This window comes from Corvus brachyrhynchos, unplaced genomic scaffold (genome assembly GCF_000691975.1).
Source record: "Corvus brachyrhynchos isolate BGI_N302 unplaced genomic scaffold, ASM69197v1 scaffold117, whole genome shotgun sequence".
Taxonomy (NCBI): domain Eukaryota; kingdom Metazoa; phylum Chordata; class Aves; order Passeriformes; family Corvidae; genus Corvus; species Corvus brachyrhynchos.
Window position 1 is genome coordinate 2,314,685 of NW_008238833.1, and position 17,876 is coordinate 2,332,560.

At 36.3% G+C, this 17,876-nt stretch overlaps 1 protein-coding gene across 1 annotated transcript in view; it reads left to right on the plus strand.

The window, feature by feature from the left end:
• Positions 1-355: 355 nt before the first annotated feature.
• Positions 356-17,876, plus strand: part of LOC108447635 (contactin-5-like) — a 219,819-nt gene continuing 202,298 nt past the window's right edge. Inside the window, exon 1 of the mRNA XM_017738189.1 lies at positions 356-639. The gene's annotated coding sequence lies outside the window, so the exon portion shown is untranslated. The remainder of the gene's footprint in view (positions 640-17,876) is intronic.

A 17,876-nucleotide genomic window follows, 5' to 3' on the forward strand; every position in this document is an offset into this window, starting at 1 on the left:
AGTGACTCTACGACACAACTTTTCCTTCTCTATTAGGAAAATTTATGACTGGGAGATTTCTATTATTCTTACTAAAGAGATGATCTAAAATGGAGAGTCTAAACCTGCAATCTAACATGTAGAACATGTTTGAATATGTGCATTTTTTCACGGAAGAGATTAACAAAAGCTGTGTTAGTGCTCATCAGAAAATAGAGCTAAAAGGAACATCACAGAAATGTACTGGTTCACTGATAATCCTGCTCTGTGAAACTAGAATACATATTTTCATTTGCTAATCCTATTTAAAGGAGATAAAGTCCCATGCTTCAGAGCACTGCCAACCATGAACTGTTTGGTGTTTAGCACAATAATACTGCTGCCTGGGCAAGTGAAGCATTGTGTCTTGCTCCTTTAAGTAACTCAGTTATATTGCCTCTGCCTACCACACCTGGAATTATGGGACACCTCGTACTTTTGGGATAAACATAGAATAATGATGATAAGCAATTTTCAAGGTATTGTACCAACTACTCGGAAAAACAGATGCAAATGAGAGAAAGGCTGTTTAGAAGAAGCAAGGTCTGGATTTGCTCTGAGATAGAGCGAGACTGCTGGAGAAGTTATTGGATTTGACAGAAAAACACAGAAGAGATCATGGTGAGTGACAGTGGGAAGAAAAAAAATGTTTGGAATTTAATGGTGTGGAAATAAGGTAGGTTCACCAAAGCTTTGAATGTAACTGGAAGGAAATTGTTGCTGGTAAACACTAACTGTGGCTGAGTGCACAGGATGCACAGTTGGCTTTTATAAGAGGTTTCTTGCTGCTCCTTCTAGGCAGTCAGTGTTACTCTGTTTTCATTCAAGTGGATGAGCAACTATTATAAGACCATTGCAGTGTGTACATGGCTCTGTCATTTACAAGCTGGAAAAATAAGGGGTTTAAAAAAATTAAAGGGAAAATGTATGTTGATAGCTGCTTCCACAGGATAGAAGCAAATTTTCATTATTAGCTTCCTGAGAAAGTTATTAGCCCATGTCTCACTCTTATTTTTTGCCTTGTCTTCAAGAGCTGCTTGAGCTTATTTTATTGGTCTCCATCAGTCTCATTTCTGTTCAATTTTCTTGTTTGCAATCAAACTCTGAGCTCTTTGGAAGAGGAATGTGTGTGTCTGAACAGTGCCTAATACAACTGGTGTGATGTTTCTCTGTAAATTCTGCTGGAATATTAATCAGAGGCTGTATAGTTTTTGAGAAAACTGAAACAAGGGCCTTAGTATATTGGCAAAATGTCTGTAAACTGTACTTCTTTTTTCTTTTTCTTTTTGATTATTAAAGAATTAGTCTCGAAATTATGTATGTAGAGATTCATTTATCTTAACTTGTAGAAATGCAGCTTTCATCATGAAATGAAAATAGGTATGTGAAAACCGTATTGTCAGCACTTAATCATACTTGATTGAAAACTTAAGACATGAAACTGCCTTGCCTCTTAATCCCTCCACAGGCCAAGGTGAATTACTCAAAAGTCAGTGGCAGAAAATGTTGTTATCCTTTCTCCTGAGTTCAGATAGATTGTAATTAGCTAAAAAGGTTAACACTGGACATCTTACTCTGCATCCTGACTGCCTTCTAACAAGATAGTTAGTCTTAAGTGACAGCAATAAAATCTCAGAAATCTGAAAAGAAATGTAAATGAAAGAGAATTCTTATTTTTTAGGTGCTGAACTTTATGATCTTATATATTTAATATATAAATTATGTATATTTATATATATTAATATATTTTAATGTATATATAATATTTAATAAATCTAAGGCAAATACAAACCTGCTTCTGTCTTTAAACTCCATGTTGAAAGGAGTTGAAAGGGTCAGTCAGCTTAAAAAAAGAATGAGAATGGCAGACGCAAATTACCATGGGTTGAGAGCTGAAAATTTTTATGCAGGACAGTGTTCAGGTTTTTTTGTTGATCAGTATTTCCTGGTTTTGCTAGAAACACTGCATATTCATGACCCCTACTGTTATCTCAATAGACTCATTGAACTTTTAAATACTTTCCACATTCTTTTGTGCAAATATTTAGCTGCAGTAAAAGCCTGAAATATGTTCTGTTTGTTCTTATTTGGAGTATGTGGTAAAATTGGATATAAACCGCAGAGAACATAAGCGTGCTTAAAATAACCCTGCTAATGAAAAGGATTCATTATATGTTTGCATCAAATAGGATATATACCAGAGTGCATAATGGAAAAACTTTGATTTTTTTTTTCTTAATTGAACATAAAAATAATCAGGGAATTGTATTTTTAAAAGCCAATCTTGTTCTATTAAACAGAATAAAATATCTCATTGACGTTTTCTGTTAAGAACTATATTATAACAGAACTTGTTACTATTTCTCCTCTGTAACTTTTCTTATCCCAAGGATAGGATGCTCAAAGAAGCCCAGGTCTTTTGTGCTTCCCTCTGAGAGTAGGAAGATGGAGGTAGGATGGGAAGAGTGCTTGAAGCAAATGCTGCTCTGAAAGAGAGGTTCTACTTTTACCTCAGGGTCTAGCATGGCCAGAAATGTTCTTCTGTGCACTTTGCATGTTCTTGAACCGAGTCACTGATTAACTTCATCCTTAGGCAGAGTATAGTGCAGCTTATTAAGATAAATTCTGCAATATAGGCCAAAATTTGGAGACTCTACTGTTCTTTATACATAATGGTTTTAGGTGCTTTAATACATATCAGCATCAAATTCCATAGTTCAGAATTTTTTCACCAGAAACAGTTGTGAGGGGAAAAAAAATTGTTGAACTTCCATTCTTTGTTAGAGCTCTTTTCTGTCTCTTACCAGACTTGTAACAATAGAAGCAGAGAGGATACCACTGGAGTGGTAAAAGTGTAAAACAAAGAATCCTACTATGATTCCTAGAATGATATTTGGGAACACACTTGAACTACCACTCATGAATCACAGTTGGAGATCTAAATCTTTGAGCTCCAGGGGTGTCAGTTTTTAGTTCTGTAAAAGATGTTTCTTAATCTAGCTTGATTCGGGAGGTATTTTTAGAAACTATACTTTCTTCAGTACTCTAAATCAGCTTCCTGTTGAGATACAGATCTCCAAGTTGGTGATGTCTGTTAACCTCACACATAGCTGACACACAGCTGACCCAGACTCTACTGGGAAGAAGTGGCATCTGAATTTGTACGAAACTAGGTATTGAGATGAAGTTCAAAATCCAGACAAAGGTTTTGAGGATTACAAAATGATCAAGAGTCTGTTTCATTTTAATTCCTCCTGCACAAATGTAATTTCTGGATACTCCTCACTAAACCAGAGTATTCCTGTGTGGGGATTTTCCTCTACAATAGTAGACTGTAATCCAGTGGTCTGCATCAGTTGAAAAATGCTCCTTTCCATGGTACAATCTGAAAGGCCAATAACAGTATTTGATCTACTTAGGACTTCCAGTAGGGAACCATTTTGTTAAGAAGCTAAAAAACTCCCTTAATTGAGACAGCTCTTGCAGATTTATCCAAAACTTCAGACAATTCCTTCTGCCAATCTCTATTACCTCCCACTTTGTCTAGCTTGCACACATGCCAACTGCCTTTCAGGCATGTCTGAAGCCTTGCTAGACATTTGGAAAGCAGGGAAACAAGACTGTATAGTGCTGCAAAGCATATGTACATTTAAAATATAAACTTTTTGTTTGTTTGTTTGTTTGCTTGTTTCTTACTTCAGAAGGCTCTTTCCTCAAGCAGTATGTCAAGAACACAGAGTATACTGAAATTCAAGATCTCCATGGTGCAACAGTAGCATGATTTCTTACTAACACTTATCTTTAGTCTTGGACAGTTTTTCAATTGTCATGACAGTACTCTGGGACATGATGTTAATATGAATATTGCTAAAGGTTATTGAGGAAAAAAAGCTAGCAGCTAGAACTTCAAGTCAGTTGGTTTGTTTTGTTTTTTTCACAGATTTTCATTTGCATTTAAGAGAACTCTATTCCTTTTTTGAGTCAATAACTGTAAAGAACTTTTTTTTATTTAGTAAGTTAAAAAAAAATCCTAAATCCAGTATTTGACAAAATCTAATAATACACTAAATGACTTGATGTTTCTTCATCAGCACGCATGTCCTTATCTTCACTTCTAGCAGTGGGTCACGATTTTACTGGAGTGAGAAAAGACCAAGCATGTTGGGTCATGAAAAATATTCCTCTATACATTGTCCCTAACACTGACCAAAGAGCATGCCTGGAGAAGGACCAGGACATTTTTCCCAAAGACCTTCCAGCCAGCCATCACTTTCGGCACAGAAATCACATTTATCTCAGGTGTTGGTTTTTTTTTTAAATTTAGCAACTCTCTGCTCTCAATTCTCTGCACTACTGCCCCATATAAACTTCTCAGATCCACGAAATCCTCTGGAAAGCATATGCGCACCACCTGGATAAAATATAATCCTTTATTTTCTTTTTTGACCTTGCTCCTGCTGGTTATATTTCATAACTTCTGGCTAATATTTTTATATGTCCTTTTGTGGCCTTCATAATTTTATATAGCCTTCTCCCAGCCTTCCCTTTCTCACACTAAATAGTCCTAGCTTAGTCATTGCTCACTCAAAAGATTTTTCATACCATCTTTGCTGATATCCTTTGGACCATTTCCAAATATACCATATTCTTTTTGAGTAAAGAATCCATTCACAGAATGAATCTCAGGTGTGGGAAAACCATGGGTTTCTACGATAGCTTTGTGACGTTCTTAGTTCTGTTCTTCACACAGTTTCTATTACCCAGTGTCTGTTTTCCATTTAGACTCTGAGTATGGAGCAAATATCTTCAGTAATCTATCTTGACCCCAAGAGCTTGCTCCTGAGTGATAATGTGGCCATCATCTTAAGTTATTAGGATTTATTTTGTTCCAGTGGAATTTTTTTCAATTATATATGGAAAAATTCTATCCTAAAAATATGGAAATTATTTGCTGTTTCAGATCATGTCTCTATTGGTGGCAACAGAAAGTGCTGTCTGGGAAAACCACAGGAGCCTGTCCATTTTGTAGAGTACTTTGTAGTCCTATGTAGTAGGTAATTTCTGTAATCTCTTTTTTTCTGCTTCAGCATCTATAGACATTGCTTTAGAGGTATTAAAACATACATCTCTAAACATACATTTTAATATCTGTTGCTGGAGATATTGTCCATTATTTTTTCTAATTGTTATTTGAACCTGCTAGGCATTTTCAGCTCCAGGAGATGCCACTGCTAACTCTTTTCCCCACTGAAAATTGAACACTAATCTTTACTTTCATACCTTTTAATGAGATTTCAGTATGAAAAAAAGAACCTTCTGACTAATCCTGTCACAATTTAGATTCTTGAATAGCCTCAATTTTCAAATGGCCCAATAGACTGAGGATTAACTAATACTTTATTTGCCAATATATTTAAAACAAAGAACCCCCTAGACTTATTTTCCCCAGGCTGTAAAATCTTTGGAATAAAGGCAACATTGTATGAAGAATGAAATTAGAAAAAATAAATCTTCATGACAAGAAAATACTCTGGAATAAATACATTATTTTAAGCCCCTGACAGGTATGAAGACGATGAATGGCTGCCAGTGGGATCAGTAAAAGTTTTGTCATACAAATCTAACTGTGGATTTTATAATCTTTATGCATTATGGTTAGGTGGCTAGAGAGGGAGTAGATAGTACTGCTTTTGATTTTCTGTTTCAGTCTGGACTTTCTAAGGGAATCTAAAAAAGGTCTAGATAGGACTGGGTGGTAAATACAAAAGTAGCTGGAAAGCTACATTCTAAGAATAGCTGCCGGAAGTTATTAATTTGCTGGGAAGAGTGCACTGACCCTATATTGTTGAACTCTAAAATGCTTATTCTAGACCTATTTCTAGTTGCTACTTTCAGTAAGAGTCTAATGATGTGTGGTGGGTTGCCCATGGCTGGATGTCAGGCACCGACCAAAGCTGCTCTCTCACTCCCCTCAGCAGCTGGACAGGGGACAGAAAACATAATGAAGTTCATGAGTTAAGGACTGGGAGAGATCACTCATCAAATACCATCACCAGCAAAACAGGCTCGAATTACATATATTGATTGAATTTATTACTGCAGTATCAGAGCAGGATAATAAGCAAAATAAGTAAAATAAAGTAAGTCAAATAAGTAGAATTTAAAAATCCCTTCCCCCCACCCCTCCCTCCTTCCCAGCTCTACTTCTTCCCCCAGTGGTGCAAGGAGACAGGGAATGGGGGTTATCATCAGTTCATCATCTGAGGTTTTCTCCCGCTGCTCAGGGAGAGGAGTCCTTCTCCTGCTCCACGTGGGGTTCCTACCCCGGGAGATAGTTCTCCATTAACTTCTCCAATGTAAGTCCATCCCATGTGCAAGAGTCCTCCCCATAGTGCTGCAACATGGGTCACTCTTCCACGGGGTGCAGTCCTTCAAGGACAGGCTGCTCCAGCATGGGCTTCTCTCTCCATCTCAGCTCTGGTGTCTGGAGCACCCTCTGCCCCTCCTTCTCCACTGACCTTGGTGTCTGCAGTCTTGTTCCTCTCACATATTCTCACCCTGCTCTTCTCTGGCCACAATTACAACTGCTCCATAATTTTCCTTCTTACATCTGTTATCACAGAGGCGTTACTACCATTTCTACTTGGCCCAGCTTTGACCAGTGGCACATCCAGAGATTGGCTCTGCTGGACACGGAGGAAGCATCTGGCAGCTTCTCACAGAAACCATTCCCTGTAGCCCCCCACTACCAAAGCTTGGCCATGCCAACCCAATACATGATGGAACAGAGAGCTTCATATTAAGTTGCAGATCACAGCTACCTCACTGAGAATGAAGCATATTGGAAGGTTCATGTTGTAACCGCTAGATTTAGCTTAGCAGGCTGTAGCTTCCTAAGAGCTCAGAGGGTTTCCTAGGGCCCTACGACTTGTCACATCCCGGAGTCCATTTCGGACAGCCCCACGATCTTGCTCCAGCAGCTAGCAGTGTTATAACGCAGTGATGACAAAAGAGGTAGAGAAGGACCTCCCCACGTGGGTTAAGAGTATTTTAATCTTACATCTTGTCCCAGAGATCTCCGGAGGTAGAGAGACCTCGTGGTCTGGGTGCGGGGAGGTTTTGTCAGGGGTCCAGGGGCGGTTCCTGGGTGGGGTTGGGGTACAGGAACGAATAGGAAGAGCCTGAGGGAGTGGCCAGGGCTAGGGCAGGCAAGAGGGGGAACATGGCATCACGGAAGCAGTGGATTACCAGACTACAACAGGTTCAGATTTTGAAATTATCATGACAAACTGGAGCAGTCATGTAGGGGAGAAAAAGATGTAAACCAACATGTATAAGCTTAAAATACTATCTTACATAAGAACAAACTGCTCTGGTAAGGGATGCCAAGAAAGGGCTCATGAGATCAAAGGTAAAAACGAAATGTGAAAGCCATGTTGCTGCCCAAACAGCACTATCCTGAGATGTACAACCAGAAGGTTTGGGACAGGACAAACATACAGAAAACAAAGTATTTTTTAACTAAGCTCTACAATATAGCTCTCAGATGAAAAAAATACCTAACGCTTCATGTGTGACTGATTTAGAAATGCAGCTACTGGCAAGTCCAGAGAAAAGCAATGAGAACAATCAAGGGTTAGTGAATTTATTTGTGAAAACAGATTGACATACTTAAGGCTGTTTACCTTGAATATAGAATTCATATGGAATATGGAAACCTTCTAAAACACAAAAAGCTATAGCAGAAAACTTACCACCATTTTTTCAATATGCAAAGTAGATGAGACGAGAGGTAGCAGCTCAGGTTCCAGAGATAAAGACGCAGATAGTGCAATAGGGAGCAGGATCTAATTGCAGATTAAGTAAAATGCATCATGCAGTTGCAAAGTTTCTATTACCAATTATAGTGGTAACAAAAGATTGGACAAATTCTTGTCAAAAATGATGTAGATGAAATTGATGCTTTGTAGGGGCAGGGTATAGGGTATGCTCTAGGGATTCACTCAGATTTTTGATATTTTGATCAGAATCTCTAGATCTTAGCACAAGGTAAATAGATATTAATAGTAAGTAGATATTAATAAACAGATTAGAGAATTGAAAAAGAAATACTAAATAGGTTTCCTGAGGAAAAATGAGATATTCAAATTTAGACTATGTGATAAATTTTGTAATTTTCTGTCTCTTGGTCCAAGTTTAGAGGATTCAAAACCATTTGTTCTCGAAGACAGAAAGCAAAGGAATAGAAATATGTATGTAATATTTCTGATAATCTTGCTGCCTCACTGCAGCAGCTGCAAATCAGCTTAAATGTTGGGTAATTACTTCTCATGATTATTTGTCTTATTAAACAGCAATTCAGATTGAGGTTGAAACAGTACTTAATGTACCAGGAATGAAAATGAACCTACTTAAGGATGAGAAATGATCTATGACAATCGATACTGAATGGCTGCAACAGGAACGATCTTGGAATAGCACAAAAAGCCCCAGACTGTGTTAGGAATCATGCCAGGTCTAAGGTGTTTGTTCCGTACAGAGACTTTTTGCAATATGGAACTGAATTATCTAAAGAATGCCTCAGTTGAATTAACATGAAGTCTCCTTTCAAGCATTTTAAGTACCGTTGATGACTTTTCTGATGATCTGGAGAGCTTTAACTAGAGAATACAATCTTTTCTTCTTTAGAATGATAAGAGATTATGGGTGCAGCAGAAAAATACATATTTTCTAAAAAATTAGTATTGTTTATTAATTTGCTTATCTTTGGTCATGGTCTCTGTTTGGTTTTAATCATGAAACACCATAGCTTTCAAGTTAGTATCCTTTCTACAGGTGTAAGATTTAGTGAAGTGTTATTTTATATAAAAACATGGATTTCTCCATCTAAGTAATTGAAGTTGGTTTGTTTTGCTCTTTAGGGCTTAATCCCCTATTTCACTAGGGTAAATCTTGCATTCAATCACTAATACACTACTGACCTTGGGTTTTTTCCTGCCTGTTCATAATTTTTAATCTTTAACCTGAATTTATGACTATTAGTGTACTTTATCTGGATTTCAACAGGCCTCTTGAAGTAATTTTATTTGCATCCTTTTTTTTTAAAATTTCATTTTTACTTACTTATAAAGCAAATTATTCTACATCTGTGGAGAATTTATGCTTTTTTGGGACTTTTACCATTTTCAGTCTGTATTCTTTTTAAAAAAACAGATTGTTTGATATAAAACTGATGGGCTCCTACAAGTTTTCCTGAATGTTTAAATGTTAACGTTTTAGAAGCATTTTTGTTTGATTACTATTTTTATTTTAAAGCTACATAAAGTAAACAAATGGGGTGAAAAAGTTCAAAAATTAAGTATTTAATCTGGTATAAAATACATTGTTCAATTACCACTCAGAACTCTTACATTTGTAGTTGCTAACTATGCAGTGTGTTATCAGGGTTTTGATGTGAAACAGCTTTTTGCTCATTTTTTCTTTTATCTTTGTTTTAGTCATTGCAGCATTTTGCATCAAATAACTACTGCAAAATAATATTGCTATGATTTAAACTAAGCAATACTTTTACAAACTTTTGAGAAACTATATTGGTCTTGCTTTCTGCTGTCTTATCCCATTTCTGGAAAAGTTTGGCTTGCAACAGATGAGGAGGTGTTTCAATTGGCATCCATATGTCAGTCTTATTTTAAAGTTAGAAGTGAGCATTCTGTACTTATCTGTTCATTGCAAATCGAAAAAATTACTGAAAATCTTCTGAGACAGCCAATTCCTTGAGGTCAGAAAATCTAGAGTACGCAGCATAGTAAATCCATTATTTAATGAGGACTTTTACTTGCCTTATCTTATTTTCATAGGGCAAATATTCTGTAAAGAATGAATTCAGTAATAAGATTTATTTCTCTAGTGTCTTGCTGATGAGGTGATGGGATCGTTCACTTTTGTCATCTTCTGTTTTTTTAAAGTCTTTCATATCAGTATCCTTTATTTTTGTTAATATCTGTCCTGAAGCTTTAGTCCTCTGATGCAAGTAGTTGGCAATTTGGGTTATGTAATGCAAAATCTGAATATTGGATATTCACAGACTGAGATGACTCAGAGATGACTCATGGTTGTTTTATTGGTGGGGGTTTTGGGTTTTTTTTTTTTTTGTTATTGTTTGCTTTTCTTATTTTTCTAAGTGCAAAAGTTGCACTTGTTTCAATGCTCTAATGTTTGAAATAGGATCTCTGCTGGTTTAAAACCTACAAACTGCTTCAAACTGAACTGAAAAGCAGTCTCTATAGTATGGGCTAGTAACATCAGAAGGATCTGAAATACATTTTAAGACAGTGGAAGTTCTTATGAACTGTTTATGCTCTAGCGTTTTTGAATGATAGTCAAAAGTCTAGCTGTGCTTTGAACATCAGGGAAAATTTTGAGTAAATCACATTGACTTTCAAGTTCCTAATATTATATTATTTCATAGAAGAGAAAACTCTCAAGGAAAATAGTAAAAATAAGAGAATAATAAAAAAGCTTATGTTGGAAGGGACCTGAAAGATCATCTAGTTCCAACCTGCCATGGGCAAGACACCTTCCACTCCTACTTCCAACTACCATGTTGCTCCCAGCCCCATCCAGCCTGGCCTTGAACAGTTCCAGGAATGGGGCAGCCACAACTTTTCTGGGCAACCTGTGCCAGTGCCTCACCACCTTCACAGTAAAGAATTACTTTATAATATCGAATATAAACTTACTCTCTGTTTAAAACCCTTTCCCCTTGTCCTGTCACTACCTTGTAAATGCCCTTGCAAACAACCTTTCTTGTAGCTCCCTTCAGGTACTGGAAGGCAGCAATTTGGTCACCCCTAAGCCACCTCTTATCCAGGCTTAACAAAACCAATTTTCTGATCCTTTCCAAAGAGGAGAGGTGCTCCATTCTTCTGGTGGTTCCTCTCTGGACCCTCTCCAATCTATGTCCTTCCTGTGCTCTTCTAAATTTGAAGCTTAGCTCTTGGGAACTAAAGATGAAATTATCTGTGCCCACTGACTGGCTGTGACTTGCATGATTTTATGTATTAAGCAAAATATCCTCAGTAGCAATGAAATCTTAGTGCCAGATTGTCAAATACTTTTAAAACCTGGTGTGGAATTCTGTGTATGAGTGGGTATTTATGTTCAGGAGAGGAATTACTTGCAAAGAGCACTTACAGAGAAGGAAATTGTTACAGTGGGGATTCTGTTACACGATGTATCAGACAACGAGGCCCATGGAAAAGAAATATATATGGACCGATTCTTGCTAGATGTTTCAGAGATGTTTATTTCTCCAGCCGCATGGCCGGGGCTCTGCCGAGGAACTGTTCCAGTCACGGGACCAAGGGTCCTTCTGCCCGCGCAGGGAACACAAACCAACCAATGGGAACGAGGCTGAGCAGGGGCAGGGAAACCCCGTGCCTGTGCCCTCAGGGCCCCTCTCCCAGGACCACATGGCAGGGGGGAAGGGACCCCGACAGGAAATACTTAAAAATGTCTCAAAGAAAAAAAAACCAACCATCTTGTAAAACAACAAATGAAATGCAATTGTCCTTAGCCATTAAGGAATGGCAAGTCTTTCCAATAAGAAAAGTGTGAACAAAAGATTGTATTTGAGAGCTGGGCCTGTAAATTTCAGGAAAATGATACTACGATATGCTTCCCCATAATATTGGGTTATTTAAATAGAATTCCTTTTCACTCTCACACATCATGCTCTCTACACAGAAGATATAATTAATTCACTGAAAATGGAAATTAAATTGAAATTGCTTTCCTAAGAACTATTTAAAGAACAGCTAGGTAATAAAGCAGTTCTACCAAGAAGAAAAATCTTCTAAAAAAAGGTATCTGCTAAAGTCTTTAAATAATCTGATGCAGACAAAATTAATTCAGAAAGCATGAATACCCCTAAACTTATAATATTTGAAGTCCTGTATTTGGTCCAGGAGATATATGTTTAAAATATTAAATGTTTGTATTTAATCTTAAATGTCAACATTAAAAATTCATTTTGCGTATTACAATTGTCTTTTAGGAGTTAAAAGAGAGAAGAAAGTTACTATATTAACAGATTACTTATACAAAGAATTGTTGGAACTTATACTATCTGAAATTTTTCTGTTGTGATTCTAAGCATGGGTTTAAGGAGACTTAATTATGCATTTAATCTAACATTGTGACAAAGATCCTCTCTCAGAAATGCAGTCATTTGCTATCCTTAAAATTGACCAAATTTACTCTGCCATTTTATGAATCTCCATGGAGGAAAACAGAGAAAATTGGAGGACCAAGAACTATCATTAAAGTATTCTGATGAAAGAAGTTTTGTTTTCTGCTTTCATAAAATATCCTTATTTTCATTTTAGCTCTTCTCTACAGTTAGAGTTTGATAGTTTTGGTCAGAACAGAGACAATTAAGGTTGATGAAGCAATCCAACAGGATGGTTGTATACAGTGTGCCCTGAAACAACTTTCTTGGGTCAAAACTGTGACAATGTAATGTCTTTCATTTCTGTTTCTTTATTCCCCTGAGTACTCTAATTGTGATATTTTTTGCTATTCTTGATAGTGAACTGTCATCTTTTTCCTTAAATTTTCCTAAATGTCACCTTTGTCCTCACTTTCCTTAAGTTTCTGTGTCCTCACTTGAAAAAGTTTTAGTCTAGTTTGAGGGAGTAAAGATAATCTTCACATGAGAATGCTTATGCTGACCCAGACCTCTGATCCCCTGAGAGATGAGGCATCAGGCAGGATTTCAGTTCTAGTGCTAAATACAACATTTCTAGGCAAAAGAGACAATTTTTCTAATTTAATTACTCCCCAGACAACATCTTCTCTGCATTTACATTTAGCCAATACTTTCTGCTTTAAAATTATTCAAAAAGTTGTTTAATTTCAGTCACTTGACCTTAAGAAAGCAACCATTTTTTGATACTTTTGAAACAAATGTGTGGCTTTCATGAAACTTATGAAATGCATTTAAAAATCACATGGTATTACAAAGCTAAGAAATAAAGTCTCTATTAGACCAAAAAGTATGTTTATCTTTAGGGGTTTTGGAGAACATCCACCATAAATGCCAGTCAATGCAAAACCAGTTTTTTTTCATTGGTTAATTATACTGAAAATCTTGGGGCTTTTTTTCAAGAGTTTCAAATCTGATGTCTGAAATTGTGCATTTTTCTTAGTGCACTGAATTAATTACTTCTGTTTTGAATCTCTGTTTATTGTTCATGTCATCTCTACGTGTAGTGAACCATGTACTTTAATCATTCTGGTGTATTACTATATGTTGTTTATACCAGAATCTTTCACATTAAGGAAAATAATATCTTCTTTATCTTCTTTAAAAGGGTAGTTTCAAGATAATATCATATAATTATGATGTTCTAGTATTATCAAGGAATATTCTTCTGGTTGCAGTAATTTTGACAAAATGTGCTAGTCCTGCTTCTTATCAAACCACCAAATATTCAGAAAAAGCTTATTGTTTTGAAGAGAAAGATTTATAAGGTATTTGATTATCTGCTAGACTCAGTTGACAAATTATATGCCAAAAGTTAAGGAGCACATTTGGCTTATGCATTTGACTTCAATACAGCCAGGATTTATTCTGAAGCTTCTTTTCTAAGATTTCTTTGGCAAAACTGTGCAGTCTACATGTTTCTCTGCAAAGATGATAAAAGAAGAAATTAATTATGTTTTTCTTTTAATAAGGAAAAGAAGTAATCTAGAAATTATAACTAACTTGCAGCAGGACTAACTTAATAGAAAAGAAACAAGTGTTTATGAAATGCATGGATATTGTAATAGTTCAGTAGCCTCAGAATTACATAAATATTAGGGAAAAATACATGATGAATGCCTAAATTAGCAAATCATTGAAATGGTTTTCAACATTAAATTATTGAAAACTTAGTACATACATACATATGCAGGGATGTGATGTACATTTCAGGAGTGGTGCCAGAGTACACACTACCTATAAGGACAAAATATTTTCCATGGGAAATGTCTTTCATGAAAGTAAAATGCAATAATTTCTCAGGCTCTAAAGAGACTTTTGGTTTGGGCTTTTTTTCAGATGTACTAACCCATTGGTCTGTATCTTTGTCATCCAGAAAACAGTGTACATTTTTCACCATCTTTGCTAAGCAGATAAAAAATTATTTCCTTTCTTTCTCCTTATCAGTGTTGGCCACCCTTGTAATACCAAATGCTTTGGGTTTTGATATACGTCCTCTAGTGAATCTTGTTAGGCTGATGTGAAACATCTATCTCCAGGTCTCCCTGCCTTTTTCGAAACAAAGTTTACTGCCCCTGTGGAGGAGGTGATGAAAAGGAAATATGTTCTAGCATTTTCAGTTTGCATTCTGAAGCAATAATTTTAACTGCTAATGTAAAGATGGGGTTTGTGTGGTTTTCCTAGACCAGAATATGCAGTTCTCTCTTAAAAAGCTGAAAGCTTCTGGCATTAGGCAGGACATTTGCTTTGGTGCAGTAATTTGCTAAAATAGCCCAACAAGAGGACATTGATCAGAGCTCTTTGATTTTGCCCTGCATCCTTTCTTATACATTTGCATAGGTTCTGCATCTTGGCTGAGCTTGACAAAGTGTGACAGTACTTCTACCATGAAAATAGAACTTCATTATTCAAGTAATAAGTCAGGCATAATCCTCAGTCCTCCTAAACCATGTTCCCCTCCTACCAAGCTATTTTAAGGTTTAGACTATTTGCTTAGTTTTTCAATTTTGGAAGTGCCAAAAATGGTATCATAATGAAAAAACCATTGCATGAAATCAGGAGAAATTAAATATTTTTGTGCCCACTTCCAAGTATGCAGAATCTGAACACTTATTTTATTGGATTCCACAGTTCATTTGAAGGGATGATGCATGTCATTGATAGACCTCTAATTTCCCACAAGCCTCTAAAAAATGCTATCTCAGCATCATTTTTGCTTAGAATATGCCTTTCAAATTCCAGCCATAAGGCTAAAGTATTCTGAGCAGCAGATGTCGTTTATATTTACTTTGTAGAAACTATATTGCTACAGGTGCTGGTCATTTGCAGGTTTTTATAACACTGTGGAAGCATGGTGAGACTATCTTCATGTTGATCAAAGTGCTGAGATTAAGAAGTGCTAAAATTTTTAAGTGCTGTATCATCATATATTTAACTATAAGAGAAAAGCTTCTGCTGGCAGATGTAATAGCTTTTTGCTATGTCATCAATGTGAGGATAGATAGTAATTCAATTTTTCTTCCATAGTCTGGGTTGATTACATTAAAATATATTCAAAACTAAGGGAAAAAATACTATTAGCATAATATTTGGGAGTCATCCTCATTTTTGGGGAACTCAACCTGGTAGAAAGATAAATAGGTCATGTTCAAATAAGACTTTTACTTTTTGTTAGCAATATAATTTGGTTAATCAATCAGCCTATTTTAAAAGTTTTAAACAAAATCATCTGTGAAATATTATGCTCCCAGTGCATTGATGTGTTTTGCATAAGTAGTGTTAGCTTAGAACAGCTGAATGCATGCTGTTGCATGCTTGCCATGACTCTTGGTTGATACTTTTGCATTTCACCACAACAAAGAAAGATTTTCTCTTTTTCTCTCTCTCACACATGCTTGTGCATGTGCAAACACACACACACACATTTATAGTCTCTCGTTCATACACTGTGTTTGACAAAGAACTCCTCCATGCATTTAGCTGTGGTATTGGCTAAAAACTTTTAGAATACAAATAAAATCTAGAGAAGTAGGCTTCTAATTATTCCAAGAATATAAAGTATTCAAATCTTATCTCAATATCTAATCTTACATGTCAAGAGCGAAACAAAACTTTAATTTATTTGAAAGAATTTAAGAACAGATTTTATTATCAAATCATACTTTTAATTATATATGAGCTTCCCTGGTACAGAAAAAATAATGATATTAAAAATTTTTACTTCAATGTGAGAGCTCACTTGCTGTTTACAACTAAGATTATTGTACAAGAGTCAAAAGATTTCAGCTGCATTCTTAGTTCCAATTGACATCTGATTCTTTGAAATTGGCTTTCTTCTTTGGGGATTTATGCACTGTGACAGCACAGATTTTTTTAACAGAAAAATTCAGCCTTGAATATTCTTGTATATGATTACAGGAGAAGGTTGTTGGTTCGTTGGGGTCTCCTCCCCCCGCCATTGGTTTTTTTTTGTTTTTTTTAATGAAATGTCAATTTTTCAAACAGTTTTCAAAAAATTTGTTATAATGAAAATCTTGTTGGTCTACCAGTAGCATAAGGTTCACCCTGGTAAAACTGCTACATGGAAATGGCATCCAAATTAGGCAAATGCATGTCATAAAATATCACTACCAGTTATGGTTAGTAAATCATGACCATGGGCAGAACAGATGACTTGACAGTTCATTAGGAAAGACAGAAGTCAGGAAGCAAGATGCTTTAATAGCCAAAATGTCTGATGTTCTAGACAACTAGACTTAATATACCAAGGAGGAGAGAGGAAAATCAGAGTTTGCTGGAATTAATATCTATCCAACACTTGTAAAAGTTACTACTCCAGAAGATTAATTTTGTACACAGATAATTATTGGGAAACTTGAATTTATCAGAATTGTTTTTTTGAGGAGGGGAATACCTGTCTATATTCATACTGCTAGTGTTTAGCAGTACTAAAGATAACAAGTGTAAGAAGTCAGAATAATAAGATAATTTTATTCTGGGATAGAAAGTTGAGAATAAGACACAATGGAGGAATGGATGGAATGGATGAGTCCTTTCAGCCCCACAAAAACCTAACTTGCCATGTTGTCAGTAATACTGATTATTTAAAAAATTTGAGGAGCATTTGGAAAAAAAATGGTATGGGGTAGTTGTCTATCTGCCAGGCCTTTGTTCTAAGAATAACCAACATGAGACAAGGATACAAGCATTAATATCTGCTTGCTAAAGTTGTGAGCCACAGATCTGCTCTTGTATTCAGCAGTGGTGAGCACCACTACCACCACCAGCACCTTGAATCCTCTTCAGTTTTGGGCCCATCTCTACAAGAAAAACATTGAGGGGCTGGAGCATGTCCAGAGAAGGTCAACAGAGCTGGTGAATGGTGTGGAACACAAATCCTGTGAGGAGAAGCTGAGGGAGCTGGGGGTGTCTAGGCTGGAGAAAAGGATGCTCAGGGGAAACCTTATGAAACCTCTCTGAAAGGAGTGTGTAGCCAGGTGGGGTAGGTCCCTTCTCCCAAGCAGCAAGTGACGGGACAGGAGGAAACAGCTTCAAGCTGTGCCAGGGAAGGTTTAGATTGGATGCTAGGAAAAATTTCTTCACTGTAAGGGTGGTCTGGTATTGGAACATATTGGAACACCTGCCGAGGGAGGTGGTGAATTCATCATCCCTGAAACTGTTCCAAAAATGTGTGGATGTGGGCCTTAGGGATACAGTTTAACAGTGAATGGGGTGGTCCTAAATTAACAGTTCAACCTTATGATCTTAGAGAGCTTTTCCAACCTAAAATACTCTGTGATTATATGATTGTGCTGTGGGTCAGGAATGGAAATGTTTTCATTATTGAGACATGATGCATGGAATAACAGTCACTTGATTCCTGTATTAAAGAGGGAGACACAGAAAGGAATAAAAATGAAGCTTCAAGCTTGGAAAGGAAAAAGAAATAATTGCAGTAATATTACCTAATCCTTAAAAAAAAAAAAAAAAGGTAGTATAGGGATAGCAATACTTAGTCATTTTCAAAAAATAACCTTCAGGTCTGATTCTTTAATTGTTTCTTTAGGAAACGGCATTCCAAATGAGTAAGTGA